This window comes from Tenrec ecaudatus, chromosome 1 (genome assembly GCF_050624435.1).
Source record: "Tenrec ecaudatus isolate mTenEca1 chromosome 1, mTenEca1.hap1, whole genome shotgun sequence".
Taxonomy (NCBI): Eukaryota; Metazoa; Chordata; class Mammalia; order Afrosoricida; family Tenrecidae; genus Tenrec; species Tenrec ecaudatus.
This window is the reverse complement of record NC_134530.1, coordinates 310,939,893-310,961,767: the sequence shown is the minus strand read 5'-3', so window position 1 is coordinate 310,961,767 and position 21,875 is coordinate 310,939,893. Positions and strand designations below refer to the sequence as shown.

At 41.6% G+C, this 21,875-nt stretch overlaps 1 non-coding gene across 1 annotated transcript; it reads left to right on the top strand.

Moving 5' to 3' along the window:
* Positions 1 to 17,625: 17,625 nt before the first annotated feature.
* On the top strand, positions 17,626 to 17,707 carry TRNAS-GCU (transfer RNA serine (anticodon GCU)). Its single transcript has one exon. It is a non-coding gene; the product is annotated as a tRNA-Ser (tRNA).
* The last annotated feature ends 4,168 nt before the right edge of the window (positions 17,708 to 21,875 follow it).

The window sequence follows — 21,875 nt, the reverse complement described above, 5'->3', positions numbered from 1 at the left end:
GCTAAGTTGGGGATATATTTGGCGGGGACAACTTGGGAAAAACCTTTCTGTTTCCTACAAACTATTATTACACATGTCTTTTGGTGAACTTTTGTATTCATTTCTTTTGGTCAGGTGACTGTCATGGGGTGCCATTGTTATCTTAAACCCATCCCACTCCAATCGAGTGGATTGTCACACATAGGGATCTCATATCGCATTTCCAAGGCTGTAAATCTTTATGGAAGCAGATCGCTTTATCTCTTGCAGGTAAAGATAAAGCTTGCAGGTAAAGATAAAGCGATCCACTTCTGCAACAGCTTCCTGGACCTTGGAGCACCTGGGGGATTTGAACCGTGGATCTGGTAATGAACAGTCCAAAACTTACCTGATAGTGCTACCAGTGGCTCCTTCTGGTACCCTAAGGAAACTAAGGCTCAGGAGCCATATGTGGCTCTGAAGTAAGATTAAAAATGAAAATAAAATGATCATTCATAAAATTATATAAAAATTTGTCAGGATGTTATTCAGATAATGATAATTTCATTTGTTTGTAAAAAATATTTTATGGCTCTCAAATAATTTTTTAATTGTCTTGAGGGACAGGATTGGCTCTTCAATCTAAAAATTTACTGACTCATGCCCTAGTCGGCTTCAAAAATTTCTTGGAAAAAATTGCATCATCTTTTAATTCCATGTTTCCAGGAGCTTTTTGGAACCCGCTATTATGACAGAATAGAACGGTCCCATAGTGTTTCTTAGATTGCAATCGTTACAAGCACAAAGCACATAGTCTCTTTCATATTGAAGAGCTGGGTGGCTTCTAACCATTGACTTTCAACCCCTGCAGCCAGTCACATAATAGTGTAACAAAGCCTCCTCTTTGGTTATATTACTTTAAAAATAACAAAACAAAACAAAACAAAAGACGTCACTACCATTGAGTTGATGCTGACTCCTAAGACCCTATCGGGTGGAACAGAGCTGTCCTTGTGAGTTTTGGAGACTGTACCTCTTTAGTAGATGTATTAGTCCAGGTAGACTAGAGAAACTAATCCAGGAAGACTCATATGTGAGTAATAGAGAACTTTCTATCAAAGAGTAATTGTATATTAAGAAAACAAAACAAATAAACCATTCCAGCCCAATCCAGATCAAGTCCATAATTCTGATATTAGCTCATATGTTCCTCTTCAGATTCACACAACACATGCAATGATGTCGAATGCAGGAACATCATAGGCCGTAGGTGGAAAGTCTTGGGGATCCAGAGGCGGTGGAGGCATCTCAGCACTGGTGTAGCTCTCCATGTTGCTCCTCCTGCTCCAGGGCCCCGGCCGTCATCACTGTGTCCCCATGTGGCTTGTCAACAGGGATGTCTCACAGGGAGACAAGCAGAGAGACTGGTCTATTTGGCCTCCATTGAGTTACTTATCTCCATCGTGCCTCCAAATGATGTCATCAAGCTGCGACCCGCTTGACAGTTTAGACTCAGGCGATTATGTAACTACCACACTAGAGTAGAAGACAGCTCGGTCTTCTCCTGTGGAGCAGCTGGTGGTTTCAAACTGCTGACCTTGCAGTTAGCAGTCCATATCGTAACCACTATGTCACCAGTGATCCTTAGTTATAGCACAAGGTGTGGGATTATTGGCTTATGAATAAATCACATGTTTAGTTTTAATAGATCCCTCCCCCAAAGTTTCTGAAATGGATGAGCAGGTTTAAATTTCTGTGAATATTTTACAAGAATTTGAATTCTTCTATATTTTGGCCAACATACTGACATACACTGGTCTTTTAATTTTATCCCTGTTGGTATGTATAGTGATTACTCATGGTTTTCATTTGCAGTTCCTTGACGTGTCCTTTTCTTGAGCTCATAGGACATGGCATGCTATTTAGTGGGAGGGGCTTTTCAAGGCTGCTTCCATTTTTAGCAGGTTGTTGATTTTTCTATATTGGTCTTTAAGAGTCTTTCCATAATTGAGACCTAGTCCTTTATCACCTATATGCATTGGGTATTTCTTCTTTCTACATATGGTATCTCTATTCATTTTCTTAATGGTAGCTACTGATAATAGTTCTTGAATTTAATATTGTCCACATTATAATTTATTCCTAGAGCCAAACACTGGTGATTCATTAAGTGAAACAGGCAGTTCTCTGGTTAAAAAGAGCTTCAGAAGCCAGGCATATGTGTTTCTGCGATATGGGGAAGGAAACAATCTACCTCCCCCTCACTTCCTTCATTTTCTATTTTCTAAAAATATCCTGCCTCAAGGGACCCCTCACATGAGATCTGGACAGCCAAGAATGCCATACAAGTGAAACTTCACTGACAAATAGAAATTTAATTTATTTTTATTTTTTTAAAGAACCCAGATTATAATCTTGAGCACAAGAAATGGCCTCATGAGAACATGCATTTCTCAGGCTACTGTAAAATAGCAACGATGGAGTAATATATTTTTGCCAAAGAACATATCCCAATATCTGGAAGACATTTCTAAGAATGTCTTGCTCTTCTAACATAGATGTTTCTCATTCACCTGCTTGTTGCTTTCTTCTTTTCTTCCTTACTAAGAATGTTGTAAAGACAAGGTGACCGACTGATCGTTACATAAGAATGAAAGGCTTCATCAAACTATGGTGGACAGAAATCCTGGAAGAAATCTGTCTTTGTGACGCCATTAGAGCTGCTAACAAAATTTAGACTGCCCAGCACTAGACTGCATCTTATAAAGAACAATAATAGTAAACCCCATTTATGGTGAACATGAGATTGTGTCTTATGAAGCCACTCATAAGGGAAACTGTTTAACAAGCACCCATAGCTGTCTTATTCTGAAATGCTTTGCTGTGTTGACACTGAGTCCAGGATTCCCATAAACTGTCAATCGCTGGAGGCAACAGAAATGTTAGTGTGAGCCCATTCCTGAGACCCCAGACAGGTGGTCGGATGGTAACTTTGATTCCACAACTCCTCAATGGTTTTTCTCACCTCGACTTTGGGGTTGTGCAAGGGGCTGCTGTCCTTGCAGATAGCAATTTGAAACTGCCAGCTGCTCCTCTTTTCTGTCAGGTTGTCGTACTGTGGTGACTTGTGCGTTGTTGTGATGCTGGAAGCTGTGTCACTGGTGTTTCAAATGCCACAAGAGTCAACAAAGTGAACAGGTCTCATTGGAGTTTCCAGACTAAGACAATGAAGAAGGACTTACCTGCCTCATTCGGAGAGAGTAGCCACTGAAACCTATACATCGCTTCCAAACATCAGATCCTAGAGGTTTAATGAATGGAAGCAGAACATTCTCATAGATAATGCTGCAGGATGGGCCCCTCAGATTGGCGGGGACTCAAAATGTGACTGAGGAAGCGATAACTTCTCAAAGTGGAGTCCATCATGGTGCCATGCATGCAGTAAAGTCTGTGGTAGTGGACACTCTGGATCTTCATTTGCTGATAGGACACGAATAAGGTGTGCAGAAATACCCGCAGCATTTTACTAATCATCGGAACTTGCAATGTGGGGAGTATGAATCTAGGAAAATTGAAAATCCCAGAAATGAAATGGAATGCGTAGAGACAGATACCTAGGCATGGGTGAGCTGAAATGGACTGGTATTGGCCATTTTGAATTAAAAAAAAATCATCATATGATTTGCTAGGCCAGGAGTGACACATTCAAGAGGAATGGTGTTGCATTTATGATCAAAAAGAACATTATAAAATCAATCAAGAAGTTCAATGCTGTCTGTAATTTGATTATAGCTATCTATAGCTTCAAGGAAATCCAATTACTACAACTGTTGTTCAGACTTATGCACCAACCACAAAAACTAATGATGAAGAAATTGTAGAATTCTACCAACATCTTCTGTCAGAAATTTATCAAATGCGCCATCAAGCTCAATTGATAATTACGGATGATTGGAATGCAAAAAATTGGCTAACAAACAGGAAGGAATAGTAGTTGGAAAATATAGACTTGGTGAAAGAAACTAAGCTGGAGATTGCATGGTGGAATTTTGCAAGACCAGCAACTAGGTCATAGCAAATACCTTTATTGAACAACATAAAAGCTGACTCCTCCAGATAGAATACACAGAAACCAAATGGACTGCATCTGTGGGAAGAAATGTTGGGAAAAGCTCAATATCAGAAGCTAAAACTAGGCCATGGGATGACTGTGGAACAGACCACCAATTGCTCATATGTAAGTCCAGGTTGAAGCTGAAGAAAATCAAAATAAGTCCACAGGAGCTAAAACGGACCTTGAATCTATCCCATCTGAACCATGAGAACATCTTAAGAACAGACTTACACATTGAACACTCATGGCAGAGGCCTGATGAGCTATGGGAGCACACCATTCATGAAGAAAGCAAACTGATGCCAAGGGCTCAAGTAGAAAGAAAATGTTTGAGAATGGTGATGGTAACAAATGTACAAATGTGCTTGACATAATGGATGGATGTAGGGATTGTGATAAGCGTTGTATGAACCCCCAATAAAATGACTTTTTTTAAAAAAGAAAAAAAGCTAAAGGTCATTAAAAAGACAGGTGTGTTAGTCTGGATAGACTAGAGAAACAAATCCAGGGAGACTCATATATGTATAAGAAAGAGGTTTACATACAAGAGCAATTAGATATTGAAACAACATCCCAACCCAGTCCAGTCCAAGCCCATAAGTCCAATATTAGCCCATATGTCCGATACAAATCTATAAAGGCTCAGACTCATGAAACACATGCAATGACCCCGAATACAGGATGATTACAGGCCAGTGGATAGAAAGTCTTTGGATCCAGTGCCGCTGTAAGCATTTCAGTGCTGGCAGAGGTCTCCATGTGGCTTCTCCAACTTACCGGGGTCTGGTTGCATCAGGGTAGATCCATGTGGCTTCTCCAGCTCAAGGCACTAGTGTAGTTCTACGTATCTTGTCAGCTGCAATGTCTCCCAGGGAGTAAGCAGAGAGAGAGAGAAGTGTCTCCCACCTCCAACAAGGAAATACCAGATTTCCCAGAATCCTCAGGAGAAGTCTATGCCCACACAGAGGCCTCACTCACTATGACCCAATTGACTGGCTAGACCCCACCCCTTTACTCTTAATCTTCTCAAGTCCCATATTGACACCAGATTATATAACTACCACAGAAGGACAGAAAGAAAAGATCAAAGTGGATGTCAGAAGAGATGCTGAAACTTTCTCTTGATCATAGAGTAGTTAAAGCAAATGTTCACTGCTCCCTTCCCCCTAAGTCCCTTTGGAACTGTCTTTCCCATTGCTTTCTCCATGAGATTCCTTCCCAAAGTACCACGGACTGCTAAAAGGATAAACAAATCTGGGAACAAGTATAGCCAGAGTGCTCCTTAGAGGCAAGGATGGCAAGACTTCACCTTACATACTCTGGCATTGGGTCAGGAGAGACCAGTCTCTGGAGAAGGACATTGTGCTTGGTAAAAGAGAGGTGTAACAAAAAAGAGGAGGGCCTCCAGGAGGTGGGTTGACACAGTGGGGCCACAGTCGACTCAGGCATAGGAACAATGAGAGGATGGCGCAGGATCAGGCAGTGGTTCATCCTGGTGTACACAGGTTCCCTGTGGGTTGGAATCAATGTGATGGCACCTAACAGGCGCTCTGGTGGTGTAGTGGTTACTGTTGCGCTGTGATCCAAATGGTTGGCAGTTCGAAACCATTACCATCTGGGAAGAAAGACTGAGCTTTCTACTCCAGTAAACAGTTGCAGACTCGGAAACCCACAGGGGGTCACTCTGAGTCAACATTGACTAGATGGCAGTGAGTTTAAGAACAACCACGGCTGCTCCTTGGGAGAAAGATGATGCTTTCTGCTCCCATAAAGACCTATGATTTAGTGACTCTCTGCTCCTCCAGTCATATCTTCTCATGCAGTTCCAGATGCATCCCTGAGACAGGATAGTGAGGGTCGGAGTGCACGGATTTAGCTACATTGGGCACCTGGTCACCAGGCTGCTTTCAACTCTGGCAGTGTGGACATTGTGGCCATCAGTGATCCCTTCACTGACCTGAACTACATGGTCCACATGTATGATTCCACCCACAGCAAGTTCAATGGCACTGTCAGGACTGAGAACAGGAAGTTTGTCCTCAATGGGAAATCCATTTCCATCTTCCAGGAATTTATGCCACCATCCAGTGTGTTGAGGCTGGGGCTGAGAATGTTGGTGAGTCCACCGGTGTCTTCACCACCATAGAGAAGTCTGAGGCTCACTGGAGGGGTGATGCCAAAAGGGTGGGCATCTCTACCCCTCCAGCCGATGCCTCCGTGGTTGTGATGGGCATGAACTACGAGAAGTATGGCAACTTCCTCAAGACTGTCAGCAATGCCTCCTGCACCACCAACTGCTTGGGCCTCCTTGTCAAGGTCATCCATAACATCTCTTAGGGTTAGGGTTGGGTTAGGGTTAGAGTTAGGGTTAGGGCTAGACTTACAGTTAGGGTTAGGATTAGAGGTAGGGTTAGGGTTAGATTTAGGGTTATGGTTAAACTTAGATTTAGGGTTAGGATTAGGATTAGGGTTAGGAGAGGAGGGCAGTGGATTTTTAAAATCTCATTTTATTGGGGACTCTTACAGCTCTTATCACAAACCATACATATATCTATTGTGTCAAGCACATTTGTATATATGTTGCCATTATCATTTTCAAAACATTTCCTTTCTACTTGAACCCTTGGTATCAGCTCCTCATTTTCCCCTCCCTCTCTCATGAACTCTTGATAATCTATAAATTATTTCTTTTTTTCATGCCTTACACCAACTGCTCTCTCTCTTTATCCACTTTTCTGTTGTTTGTTCCCCTGGGGAGTAAAGGGTAATATGTCGATCATTGTGATCAGTTCCTCCTTTCTTCCCTCATCTCCCCCTCCTGGTTTTTGCTACTCTCATTATTGGTCCTGAGGAGTTATGTACTGGATTCCCTGTGTTTCCAGTTCCTATCTGTTCCAGTGTACATGTCTGGTCTAGCCAGATTTGTAAGGTAGAATTGGGGTCATGATAGGGGTGGGGGAGGAAGCATTAAAGAACTAGAGGAAAGTTGTATGTTTCATTGGTGCACTTTAATCTCTTTTCATCACTCTGTTATATATATATATATATATATATATATATATATATATATATATATATATATATATATATATATATATATATATATATTTACTCCTCCTCTAATTCTCTCCCTCCCATATCCTTTTCTGTTATCCACGGTGACTGATTTGCTGTCTAAAAAAGTACCTCCCTGATATTTGATCAGGATCAGCAAATTCGGGAGGTATAACAGTGAAGAGGTCATAAGAACTAGCTTGTATTGAGCACTCTGAAGTTCAAATCCTGACTGTCCCAATTCCTGTCTGCATATTGCTTAGCCTTTCTAAGACCCCATGTTCTCATCTAGAAAACGGCATGTGTTTTGTGCTGTTGTTCTATTGTAAGAAATGAATGAGGCTGTGGGTAGTGTTTATGTCAGTGCTTGGAAAATATCCTAGAACTATTTTCTAAGATGCGGGCATTAGGGGTATTATTATGTGTTCTCTCTCTCCATCCCTTTCTTTCTTTCTTTTTTTAAAAACATTTCGTTAGGCGCTCATACAACTCTTATCACAATCCATACATACATCAGTTGTGTAAAGCACATCTTTACATTCATTGCCCTCATCATTTTCAAAGCATCTGCTCTCCACTTAAGCCCTTGGCATCAGGTCCTCTTTTTGCCCCCTCCCTCCCCGCTTCCCCCTCCCTCATGAGCCCTTGATAATTTATAAATTATTATTTGGTCATATCTTGCCCTGTCCGATGTCTCCCTTCACCCCCTTTTCTGTTGTCCATCCCCCAGGGAGGAGGTCATATGTAGATCCTTGTAATTGGTTCCCTCTTTCCAACCCATTCTCCCTCCACCCTTCCAGTAGCGCACTCACATCCCTGGTCCTGAAGGGATCATCCGCCCTGAATTCCCTGTGTTTCCAGTTCCTATCTGTACCAGCGTACATCCTCTGGTCTAGCCAGACTTGCAAGGTAGAATTCAGATCATGATAGTGGTCAGGGGGGTGGGGTGGGGGGTGAGGGGGAGGAAACTAGAGGAAAGTTGTATTTTTCTTCGGTGCTTTATTGCACCTTGACTGGCTCGTCTCTTCCCCTAGACCCTCCGCAAGGGGATCTCCAGTAGCCGACAAATGGGCTCTGGGTCTCCACTCCGTACCTCCCCCTTCATTCACTATGGTAAGATTTTTTTGTTCTGATGATGCCTTATTCCTGATCCCTTCGACACCTCATGATCGTACAGGCTGGTGTGCTTCTCTCTTTCAATGCCTCAGCAATTCCCCATAAAAGTGTAATGCATTACATTCGGGGGAATGGCTGTCATTTAAAGGAAAAGATTAAAAATAAATGAGAAAATTCTTAAGAAACTGAATCTTAATAAAGAAGACATGGGTGCCCCACACTGAGAAGACTGAAGGGCACCATAAATAAGAAGCAGTTAAAGTAAATATTCCCAGTGCTGGGGGGGAAAGTACACAAATACAGAGGAGAGACAGCTTGGGACCCAGGTCTGCACTGATGTCTTGAGTCACCTATACTCCCCATCTGTATAAAAAGGGATCATGTATGGCACAGTGCATCAAACACACCATTACACAACAGCCCTCAGAGGGTTGCTTATTGGCAGGTGGGAAATGATCAGCTGTCTTCTCTCCTTCATCCTAGGACCTTCTTCTCCCACAAGAGCTCAAACTCTCTCCCTCATGCCTGTCCTTCATCAACCCTGCCTGATCAGCCTTCCTTCCCAGCCAAAGGCATCCCCAACCCATGGTGGTCAGGTGTACTCACCTGTGTAGCTCTGGCAGAGTAGCATTAACCAGACCTTCTTTGTATTTCTTGAAATCCCAATGCCCATGCCCAATTCTCACCGCTGTCAGCATGTCAACTTACTAAGTTCTGGCTTCTCCAGGGGGAAAGGACTCCTTCTGAACAATGCCAACCCCTAGGGTACCACTCTGCTCGCTGCCTACTAGTCTATAATTAGCAGACCTCAGAAATATCCCAATCCTAATTATGGTGAGTGTGCAGTAATAAGTAGGAGACACTCTGAGCATGAGCAGTTGCCAAGCACAACTTCCCAAGGGTCCTGGTTCCTTGGATTTTATTATTTTTCATCCTAGCCCCTCCACTCACCATCAAAGCTTAGGAACCCATTTGGAAGCAAATGTGAACCAAAAGTGGTCACTCCCTGTATATTTTAAACATTGATAGCAAGAGATCAACAGAGACTAGAATTATGTAAGCACCTGTGGAGTGCTCTGTCTAGAAGATAAAAGGACTTTTAGAGTATGGGTATTGTCTGTTTCTTGGGTTGGGGCTGGGAACAGGCCTATGAATCAGCTCATATAATTCATAGCAATATTTACTTATGATTTCTACACCTCTTTATATGTACGTTTCTATTACACATCTCATGAGTGCGAAAATTCTAAAGTACTTGGTTTGTAGAAAGCCATGCTTCACCGTGAGGTCCCTAATTCTATTTTGAGTCTTGATATCAATTTGGACTCCATCTGAGTTATTTCTTGATGTGAATCAGCAACGTGAGTGAGTGAGTGTGACGACTTCCAGGGAAACCTGGGCAGAAGAGAGTCTTTAAAAGTAGATTACAACTTCACGACAAGCCCAGGATGGAGAATTTTCCCCAGACTTGCACAGAGCACTGAAATACTGGCCTGGGTGTATCTCTAATACGGTACAAAACAAAAACAAAAACCACCCATGGCTATTGAGTTTAAGTTAAAAGTTGGGGTTCTAGCAACCGTGACTCAGGACCTCGCGGTCATAAATCATACACCAACCACCACCACCCTATAAGCTTTAAAAACCTGCTTTGTGCACATTTCTCAATCATGGTCCTTTCTATGCTTTTGTAATCCTGCATATGACAAAGCTGAGTTGATCTGCCATCAGTCATGATTTTGTGTTGATTTCCTTTGCTTTTCATCATATATAATAAATCTCATGGCCACGAGTCAGCAAAAATTCCCCAGTCTGATGCTAATACTTTCTCTCATTCGGTATGAGTTGCCTTTGTCCTGTTTAAGACTTACTAAAACAGTCTATCTAGAACAGGGCTGGGTAACTTCGAACCTGTGGCCCTTGTAAAACCTGCAACATCATCAATACCAGTTAGCATCGCACACCTCACCAAAGGAATCAGTTCCCGCCATCACGTTAAGGGTGAATTAATGAGGTGTTTGACTAAATATAGCAGGCTGCTTTTTGAATGGATACTTTTGTATGGTCCGCAAACAGTGTTATAAATATCCTTATAAAATATGAACCTTGGCAGAAAAAAGATTTCTACTCCTGGTATAGAAGGTGTTTGACTCTTGGGTGATTTTTCCCTAGCACAAGATGGCAACAAGGATGGGATCCAAAGCTATCTTTCCCACAGGAACCCTTCCCTCCCCACGGGGTCAAGGACTAGAACAGGCACCAGAGAGGGGGTTTCTTGAACTTCAACCTTTTCTGTGGACTCGGAACGTATGGGATAAGTGCCCTTAGATTTGTGAGCTTTATGTTTCAATGTGGCTCTTCCAATCCCTTATTAGGTCTTACTGTATAATTTGGTGTTTTCCATCAAGGAAATCTTAATATTTGCTGTTTGCTTGATGGTCATTGTGACTGCCAAGCTCAGGGATGCCACTCAGTTGGGAAAGTATCTAAATACAGCAGGGGAAGAACTTCCTCCTCAAAAGAGGGTTGACATTACTGACCCAGATGGGTCAAAAATCTCAGGACTTTTCATTCGCTGATGGGGCGCGACTGCAAATTTGGAAGCAGTAGCTGCAAACACCCACTGTAATCAGAACATGTACAAATCTAGGAAAATTGGAAGTCCTTGTCAATGAAATAGGATGCATAAAGGTCCATACCTAGTCAGCAGTGAGCTGAAATGGACTGGTATTGGGCATTTTGAGTCGGAATATCATATGATCTATTAGGCTGCACATGACACAATCAAGAGGAATGACATATTTCAGTCATTATCAAATGAACATTGCAAAATCAATCCTGATATACAATGGTGTCTGTGATGGGACTACACCTATCCGCCTTAAAGGAAATCCAATCAATACAACTCTCAAATTTACACACAATCACACTAATGATGAATATACTGAAGAATGATACCAACGTCTTCAGTTGGAAATTGATCATGCATGAAAGCAAGGTGCACTGACAATTATTGGCAATGGGAACGCAAATGTTGGAAACAAAGAGGAGCAGTAATTGGAAAATATGGTCTTAGTGGTAGAAAGGAAGGTGGAGAATGCATGATAGAATTTTGCAAGACCAGTGGCTTGTTCCTAGCAAATATATATCTATCTATATATCTATATCTATATCTATCTATCTATCTATCTATCTATCTATCTATCTATCTATCTATCTATCTATCTATCTAATTTCATTGGGGCTCATACAGATTTTACCACAATCCATCCATCCATTGTGTCAAGCACCTTTGAATATATGTTGCCATCATCATTTTCAAAACATTTTGTTTCTACTTAGCCCTTGGTGTCAGCTCATTTACCCCATCCCCGTCTTTCCTCCTTCATGAATTCTTGATAATTTATAACTTTTTTCATGTCTTAAACTGTCAAATACCTTTTGTCAACAATACAAATGGCCACTTTACATACGAATTTTGCCAGATTCGATACACAGAAGTCAAATTGATTATATCTGTGGGAAGAGACAATGGAAAAGCTCAACATCTACAACTAAAACTAGGTTAGGATTTAACTGCAGAACAGACCATCAATTGCACACATGTAAATTCAAGTTAAGCTGAAGAAAATTAAAACAAGTCCACAAGAACCAAAATATGGCTTTGAGTCTGTCCCATCTGAATTTTGAGAACATCTCAAAAACCAATTTGATACTTTCAACACTAATAACAGAAGACTTGATGAGACATGGGGAGGATATGAAGAATATCCTTCATGAAGAAAGCAGGTCATTCAGACAGAACGAAAAGATAAAAGTGGATGTCAGAGAGACTTTGAAACACGCTCTTAATCATAGAGTAACTTAAGCAAATGGAAGAAATGATGACGTGAAAGAGTTGAATTAAAAAATTCAAAGGGCAGCTGGAGAAGACCAAGTCACATATTATAATGAAATGCGCAAAGACTTTGAGTTAGAAAACCAAAATAGAAGAAGATGCTCAGCCTACCTTAAATGGAAAGAGTTGCAATATGGAAAGATTCTATGGGCAAAGTATTGAATGATGTGGGAAATAGCAAAAGAAGATGGAGGGCAGGCAAAGCAGCAGCAGCCAGCCAGGTAACTCAGCTTTCAAGAAAGTTCTCTAGGCGCCCTGTAGCCCACAGGTCTCCCGAAAGCGCCCCCCTCACAGCCAAGATGCCCCAAAGGTCTGCTCCATGAAGAGAGGGTGAAAGAGGAGCCTGAGACTAGATCCACCAGCTTGTCAGCAAAACCTGCACCTGTGTACGTGGAAACAAAGCAGCAACAACAACAACAACAACAGCAGCAGGAAAGGATAAATCTCCAGACAGAAAACAGGCTGAAAGAGCTAACCAAGAAACTAAAGAAGATTCATCTGCCGAAAATGAAGGAGCAAAAATCAGAGAGTCTAGCCAGCCTCTGGTGAAGCAGTAGCCTGTGAAGCTGGCAAGTCTGATGACTGTTTGTCCACCATGTCTTATCAGTGGCTCTGTTATCTCCCTTCTTGTACAATCCATAGGAACATTTTAATCAACTATTGTGTAAGTACAAGATTTTTAGTAGCTCTAGGAACATTTTTAGGAAGGAAGAAATCCCAATTCTTTCTATGTTTTAAAACATTTTTTAAAAGATATATTGTCATCATGGTTTTTTTGTCAGAACTGTGTGCATACTAGAACACCTTTGGTCGTGGTACTCCAGTTTTCCTGATACCTTTGTTACATGCCGTGAAGGGCTGGCCACTTGAGAGTGTAGTGCGTGTGACATTAAATTGTGAATTAGTATAATTAGGATATAACAGCTTATCAACACTTGAAGACAATGGTGCTTGATACCTCTTCTTAAAATTGCCTCCAAGGCAAAGAACACTTATAGAGGTCTAAATACAGGCATGTATATATGTAAAGATATTTATAAATACCAATAGGAAAATAGATTTATATACTTATATTTATACATTAAATACTAAGGTAAATGGATATTGGGCCTCTACTCAAGTACTCCCTCAATACAAGAACACTTTGTTCTAATAATCCAGCATTCTGTGATGCTAACCTTCCCAACATGATCACTGAAGACCAAATGGATGCATACGCAAATGTGGTGAAGAAAGCTGAAGGTGCCCAGCTATTAAAAGATATAACATCTGGGGTCTTAAAGGCTCAAAGATAAACAAGAGGCCATCTAGCTGAGAAGCAACAAAGCCCACATGGAAGAAGCCCACCAGCCTGTGTGATCATGAGGTGTCAAATGGATCAGATATCAGCCATCAAATTCCCAGAACAAAAAATCATATCGCTGTGAATGGGGTCGGCGGGGTGGGTGGAGTGGAGGCCCAAAGCCCATCTGTAGACAATTGGATATTTCCTTAGAGAAGGGTCACAAGTAAGAGATGAGTCAGTCAGGGTGCTGAATAAGACTGGTGAAACATACAACTTTCTTCTAGTTCTTTAATGCTTCCTTTCTCTCCTTCCCCTCCACTATCATGGTCTCAATTCTACCTTACCAATCTGGCTAGACCAGAGCATGTACACTGCCAGGGATAAGAGCTGGCAACACAAGGAATCCAGGACAGATAAACCCCTCAGCACCAACAATGAGAATAGCGATACCAGGAGAGTAAGGGGAAGGAGGGGGGAGAAAAGGGGAACCGATTATTATGATCCACATATCACTTCTTCCTAGGGAGATGAACAACAGAAAAGTGGATGAAGGGAGGCAGCGGTTGGTGTAAGACATGGGGGATTGGGGTGGATTTAGAAATGATCAAGGGTTCATGAAGGAGAGAGGGTGGGGGAGGGGGAAAATGAGGAGCTGATATCAAGGGCTCAAATAGAAAGAAAATGTTTTGAAAATGATGATGGCAACATGTACAAATGTGCTGGATGGATGGATGGATGGATGGATGGTGCTAAGAGCTGTAAGAGCCCCAATAAAATGATTAAAAATAAAACAAAAATTGCCTCCAAATTTAAAACTGGAAAATCACTGGAATGTAGAAACGAATTGTATCTACATGCCATTTTAGGATTTGGGCACGAGGATTAAGAATTGTGTACAAATTGCACATCATGTCTCTGTGCTGATCTCAAAACAACCAACGAAATGGCAGTTACAAAAGAGGGTAAAAAAAGGAGGGAAATAAATTTGGATTTCTTTCAAATGCCAGGAAATTTGAAAGACAGCTACTTGACCGGCTGACTGGGAGAGATCCATCTTTCTACCCATTTCAAAGAAAAGTGACCTAAGAGAAAGCTCAAATGACAGAACAAAATATCAAGGACATCGTATTTGTTCAAGTAGCAGGGTATCCCAAAAGAGGAAGACCTTTCACAAGATGGATGGACACAATGGCTGCATCCATGGGCTCAAACAGAAAACAATAGTGAGGAGGGCTCAGGGCAGAGCAGTGTTTCGTTCTGTTGTACATAGGGTGGCTATGGGTCAGAACCGACTTGATGGCACCTACCAACACCACTTGGATTAAATCTCCATAGCCAGGGATACGAATACTCTTGTCAGACAGAGCGCTTTGGAAAGTGGCCCAATGCTGATCTAATTAGGTTAAAGTTTAACCTATTTAATGCTGATGTAGTTAAGTAAAAAGGCAACACCTTATGATCTGTTTCTCTTTTGGCCCATTTAAAACTTGTCCTAATTTTTATTCATTTCTGTTAGCTTTCCACCTGAAGTGTTTCTGTTTTATTTTGTTATTGTTGAGGCTTTTTGGGTATGTTTTTCTTTCTTTTTTCTTATGAGTGAGTGAGTGAGCGAGAGTTAGTGAGTGTGAGTGAGTCAGTGAGTGAGAGAGTGAGAGAATGAGTTGAGAGAGTGTCAGTTGAGTGAATGAGTGAGTGAGTGAGTGAGTGAGAATGAGAGAGTGAATGAGAGAGAGAGAGAGAGAGAGAGAGAGAGAGAGAGAGAGAGAGAGAGAGAGAGAGTCAGTGAGTGAGTGAGAGAGTGATTGAGAGAGAGAGGTATGTTTTTCTTTATGTGAAACCCAGGATAAATAACTCAATAATAGAGACAGAAACTGGATTGCTAGTTTCTTGGTGTTATGGCAGAGGAGGTTGGGGAAAATGGAGAGCTAATAAAAAGTATAAGAAGAAAATATTCTAAAATCGACTGTGATGATTGCACAATTCTTTTAAGTCTAATGGTAGAGGTCAGATTTTTAAAGGGAATTTTTGTTTCTATGATCAGTGCAGTAATAAAACCAAAATTCTATAGGAAAACACTAAGCCAGTGAAAGGAAAGTAGTTGGCCCAGCTAAGAGCTAAGAGCCCGCGGGAAGCAGAGTGTCTGATTTGGAGTGGTAGGGACCACTATCTCCAGAAAATGTGTTTCTTAGGGCTCATCTTCAAAATTCTTTCCCCGGATATTTATGATGGGCTCTGAAGCTCCTTCCTTGTAGTGAGTTACGGTTTGGAGCTGTTGACCGTATGAACCGAGCAGCCCCTCCAGGCAGAGAGACGTGGTAATCTTCTGCAAGTCTTCCAGAACCCAAAACGCAATTAATTCACTTCCATGGAGTGGATTCCGACTCACAGCGACCTGTAGGACGGGGTAGAACTGCCCCAGTGGGTTTCTGAGGTTATAAAGATTACAGCCGTGAAAGCTCTGTGGGAGCACTTCTACTCCGTTCTATCAGACCACTTTGAGTCCCGATCGTGGGCAGTGGGTTTGATTTTGGTTTTAAGCTCATTAATCTATGCTTTTTATTCAACCCATCAAGCAAACAAAACGCAACGGAAACAGCTTTTTCCTCCCTTTTCTTAAGTTATTTTCTCAACGTTTTCAGCATCTTGGAAAATCGAATCAAAGTGAAGCAATCTCTGTCCTAGCAAACGACCATAACGCACGGGTATTTGGAAAAGAACAAAATAGAACAAAGAACAAATGGTAATTTGTTTTTAAAACCCCTCTGACGCTGATGAGCGCGGAATAAGAGCTCCACAAATGATCGATTCTTCTCTGCGCCATTTCATCCCGTAGTACCGAGGAAGCGGAAATAACACTGAATGGAAATTGAGCATCGATTGCCTTACTCAGATTGCTCACCTAATTAGATAAAAACAAAAACAAACTTGTTGCCCTGGACACACCCTTACTGAAGGGTCTGGGGAGAAGAGTCAGTCAGGGTGCGATGCAGCAACGACGAAACATAAAACTTTCCTCTAGTTCCTAAATGCTTCCTCCTCTCCCTCTATCATGATCCCAATTTTACCTTACAAATCTGGCTAGACCAGAGGATGTGCACTGGTACAGATAGGAACTGGAAACACAGGGAATCCAGGACAGATGATCCCTTCAGGACCAGTGGTTAGAGTGACGATGCCGGGAAGGTGGGGTAGAAAGCCGGAACCGATTACAAGGGTCTACATATAACCTCCTCCCTGGGGGAGGGACAACAGAAAAGTGGGTGAAGGGAGCCGTCGGACAGTGTAAGAGATGACATAATAATAATTTATAAATTATCAAGGGTTCATGAGGGGAGAGGGGGGAAATGAGCTGATATTAAGGGCTCAAGTAAAAAGCAAATGTTTTGAGAATGATGGTGGCAACAAATGTACAAATATGCTTGACACAATGGATGGATGTATGGATTGTGATAAGAATTGTACGAGCCCCCAATAAAATGATATAAAAAAACAAACCCGTTGCGTAGCGGGGTTTTTCTCACTGAAAACCTTGGTAAACCCATCTATCTTCAGCGGAGATTTCGAACCGCTAGCGAACCCAACACGTAACCGCTCGTCCCCAGGAGCTTCTCCTCCAATCTCTCTTCATCACCGCACTAGATTCTCCTGCTCAGAAAACGCTAGGTCTGGTGGGACCAGTGCGAGGGTGGGGCGGGGCTACGGAGGGAGGGCGTGTCCTGGCCCGTAGCCACGCCTCCGTCCCCACCCCAATTTCGACCCTGTGCTGATTGCACTCGGGTTCCTATGGACCTGGGAGCCCTGGAGAGGAAGTCATCCACCACTTTCCCAAGTCCCGTGGACGCGAAGCACGTTTTGTTTGGGCTCGTTTGGTTTTCGTTTCCCTAAAAGCTATTCCACTCCAGTTCCTTGTCTGTTCTTGTAGAGATGAAAAACCACACCCCGCTGCCATTGGGTGGATTCGGACTGGCAGACCTACAGCATTTCCAAGGCTGTACATCTTTAGGGGAGTGACAGTCTCTTATTTCTCCTGCCGGGAAGCTGCTGGTTTTGAACCCCGACCTTGCATTTGGCAGAATCTAGTGTTTATGGGGATCAGTGCCAAACCTGCCAGAGGAGTGTCTCACCAGCCTTTTATCCAAGAGCATAGGTGAGTCACTAAATACAAAGTCTGGAAAGGAAGTGATGATGAATGTGTGCAGTGACGAGGTGGCCGAGTGGTTAAGGCGATGGACTGCTAATCCATTGTGCTCTGCACGCGTGGGTTCGAATCCCATCCTCGTCGGTCTGAATGTTTTTCATTTAGAAAACTTTTCAGATGTGTCCAGCCATTATAAAGTCTGCTCAGAGCCCCAACTCTCACCAGGAGAATCCTTTCCCCCTTATTCCGTTTTTTTTTTTTTAGTTTCCTCAATCCCCTGTCTAGCTACTATGGCACATTTGTGATTGCTCCTTTATAAACCGAGATATGATGCCCTTTATGGCATGTTGGGAATTCTTTTTTTTTTAATATCATCCAATTAGAGTGCTTAATTTAATAACATATACCCTATGGAAGGGAGAGATATTTCATAAAACAGGAAGAAAGAGTTTGATCATTCTAATTCCTCACCACCCCTTGCTTGGACTAAATGACTTGATTGGATTTTGAGTTTTTGTTTTTAAGAAACCATGGCTTCTCTGAGCAGCACAATAAAATGCATCAAAACCATAAGATCAGCAGAAAAATTGTGTATCGGGACAATCACACAAAAGGAACAACTTCCATTACTTAGATTTTCAAAAACAAATGGACCAAAAGTGAAGAAACAATACTTACAAGATGGACACAGATGTTTAAAAAGAATTAAGACATGTGAAGGTAATTTATTTTAATGTGACAACAAAAATCTACTCTTGTAACGGCCAGATTCTCTTGGCTATACTTATGATTCTTGACAGGCCTTCATAACAATTGCACTAAAATTAAATCCCAACTCTTCCAATTAGCAGCACATCAAATATTTTTCTTTAAAATTCAGTCTTTTATAGCTGCAAAATACTCTGAGGAGTTGGTAAATTGTAATATATAAGCACGTTAGACATCTTCCTGTTTTCAAATTTTTAGTTTAGGAGATTGGGTCAAAGGATTCTTTGTGACAGAAATGGTGTGGGGGTGGGGTGGGGGTGGGGGTGGGGAGACCAGCCTCCCCACACTGAATGAGTCCAAGGAGAGATTAATTAAAGAGAAATCAGATAAGATAAAACATGCTAGGGCTCACCTCTTTCATGATGACTGGAGCCAGAATGAGACTGTACTTTATTCTCTCACAGATTTATATAATCTCAGGCAAGCAAGAAGGGGTTGTCTTAAAAGCATACATGTAACATGAGGGGGACAAGTTAGGAGGATACACACAATCAGAAGGGGTTGTACTAAGGGCATACATGGGACAGGAAGGTACACATGTAACAAGATGGGTGGGCTCTAGAGTCAAGATGGCAGCCTAACCCTAGTCTCCCCTGAATTGGCTTGACATTAGGTGTCTTTGAGCTCTCCTCCAGTGGAACAAGCTATGATCCTTATCTGAAGGGAGTGGGCCCTACTTAGGGTGGAACAGAAAATAAGGTCATATTGGTTTTGATGGTAGATAACCTTTAGACAGATCGCCTTCAAGCAGTTGACCTCCAAGTGTATAGTCAGTGACCCTGTGTTTGCAAACAGCACCTTAAATTTTGAATTATTACAGGGGGCACATTGAGGGGAATGACTTTTACTTAGGAGAACGTGAGTGGGATGACCCTTTCACTGGGGTTGCCTAAGACCATCATAAAACACATATTTCCAATGGTCTTAGGAACCAAGACATTGCTCCTGTATCTGTCTCCAGGTGGGTCTGCCTACATCAGATATGCCCACATACAAGTACTAGGCGTGATGACATCTTCGTGACAACCCCGTCACATACACCCCGTACACATACTGGTGTGACGGGGTTGGCACCATAATGTACTTATGCGGACCAGTCACGCATGTGCAGAGAGCAGCTACTGTGTTGAGAGCAGCTACCTGTAGAAAGCAGCTGCTGTGTTGAAAGCAGCAGTATTGGAGGCCAAATGACACTTCATGAATTATAATTACTGGGTAAATGTAAATTCATCAACTACTGCAAATATCTATATATCTGTGCCATGGGAACTTAATCTGGATGCTGATGGGTCTTTTTACATTCAACTGTGGTTGATGTGAATCCTGCCACCCTGTGATAGTAACAGGTATGTAAAAAAAACAACAACAGAGAATGGTAAATCATAGGAAACTTTAATGAACTGCATTGACCGAACTATGCTATGTATTATCTTTTGTATTAGTAAAGCTATTGTTATATATTATTTTCATTATCAAACCATCCCTTGACAATTGAAACAGAGTGGTTAATTGTTAACAAATGCCATAAAATGTTCAAAACTTTTGAGCCCTTTTCCGTGGAAACAGAACCAGGAAGTGAGTGTATACAGCGAGAGAAACTTAAAGGGCACAGTGACATGAGCATTCAACCAGTAGTCACAAAGGCTTCACAAGGATGTTTTTGTGTTTGTATTAAGATATTCTGAATAGATAAATGGGAAATTTATAACATGATTCTTTTCAGGATCTGGGTAATTGGCGACTGAGTTGGACATGGAATCGCTCACTGTATTATTCTCAGTACATCCGACTATTAAATCCTAAAGTTGATAAACCAAAAGTTTACCCAAAATGGCCACACGAGGGCAGTCGTTTTTCACTCTTGCTAAAAATCCGTACTCTCCTCTGGTCTTTAACATAGTCTAGTTACCAGAATTTCTCTGCCGATTTGATTTCCCTCAGCGTGACCCTCTGTTAACCAAATAAGACATGTATACATTAATTGATCCGACTTTATTTTTTAATGTTGGGGGGCAGGAGGGGGAGGAAATAAGCAAGCATATGCAAAAATACTGAAAAGAGGAAATTGTACTTATTATGCATACTTCAACAATTACCAACATTGAGCCAATTTTGTTTCATGCATTACCAACACATACATTGAGGGGGGTGCGGGCAAGAAAATCAGAAGCATTTTATTTCAATCATGATTCTTTTCACAAGCATCCAAACAGGGGTGGACTTGAAGAAAACAAATTTTCACACCTGAGAAAATTAAAAAATTTTGTGCTACCAATCCAATGCCCTTTAAAACAAAATAATCCTCTATTTTCAAAAATATTTTTACAATGATTTTGTCTGAGTAGTGATCTCCTCAGATCCACACATAACATTTGGCTATTTCTCTATCATCTATTCAATCCATAGCCGGTACCCAAATCCCCAAGTTGTCATGTATGTTCTTAGGAAAAGGCCTTGGGGAACTTCCTATAGTGTAGGTGGTGGGGATTCTTTTTGTTCATGGGTTGTCATTTCCTTTAAACATTTTCCTTGAAGAGTGCTTAGGGGTTGGTGGGGGGAGCTTTTGTTTAAAAACAGATTTAAGATCATACTTGTAAGGTAGTCGAAAGGTGCCAGAGACCAAATTAGTCAAATTAGAGCAAACAGCCTTTATTGGGGAGAAAAACCCAGCCTGGGAGAGGTCCCATGGTCCACAGTGCCCCGGGCTGAGGGAGTCATGCCCCAGGCTACAGGGGTGGTGCTTTTATGGCCAGGGAACATGTGACTGGGCTGTTTTGAGTTTATACAAAGTAAAGTAGTCAGGGATTGGGAGATACAGGTATGTCCAGGTTTCTGGAATATAAGGTGTCTTCCTGGTTCTGGGTGTATTCGTGCCTGGTGCAGAGCAGCGGCCAAGAGCAAAGCGAGCACTGAGACAAATGGGCCATGCCAGGTGCAGAGCCTAGGGTTGAGAACACAGTGGACCACTAGCCAGCTCTGGTCAGCTCTGCAGGTGTGTATGGGAGATTCAAGGTCACTCGCTGCTAGGAGCCGGCCTGGTATTGATCCGGCCATACAATACTGATATTTCCCATTCAAATTAAAGTTAATTTTTTTCTAACCTAACAAACTTTTAGTTCGTAATGAAACTCTTTTATTCCGAAAACTCTTTATTCCTGGCACAATAAGGATACCTTTCTGTTATACATATAGACAAGATAATTAAAAGACATCTTAACACTTTTATGGTTCTAAATTAGGAACAAGAAGAAAAGGGGGAGTTGATGAAAAAAATGAAATTGACTCCATTCTGAATTAAAAATCTACAATATTACTAGAAATGCATTTTCTATATTTAGATAGAAATATTATATAAACACAAATAATATAATTCATAGAGAAAATAATCATTTAGAAATAAAAATGAGGAAAGAAAGAAAATTGAATCAGAATTGACTCAATGGCATTGAGTATTGGAAGATAAATAAATATCTTTGTCAAACTTACATTGGAAATAGGACGATAGTTTGTTCTCTGTGTTAAATGAAAAAGAGTGATTTGCAGG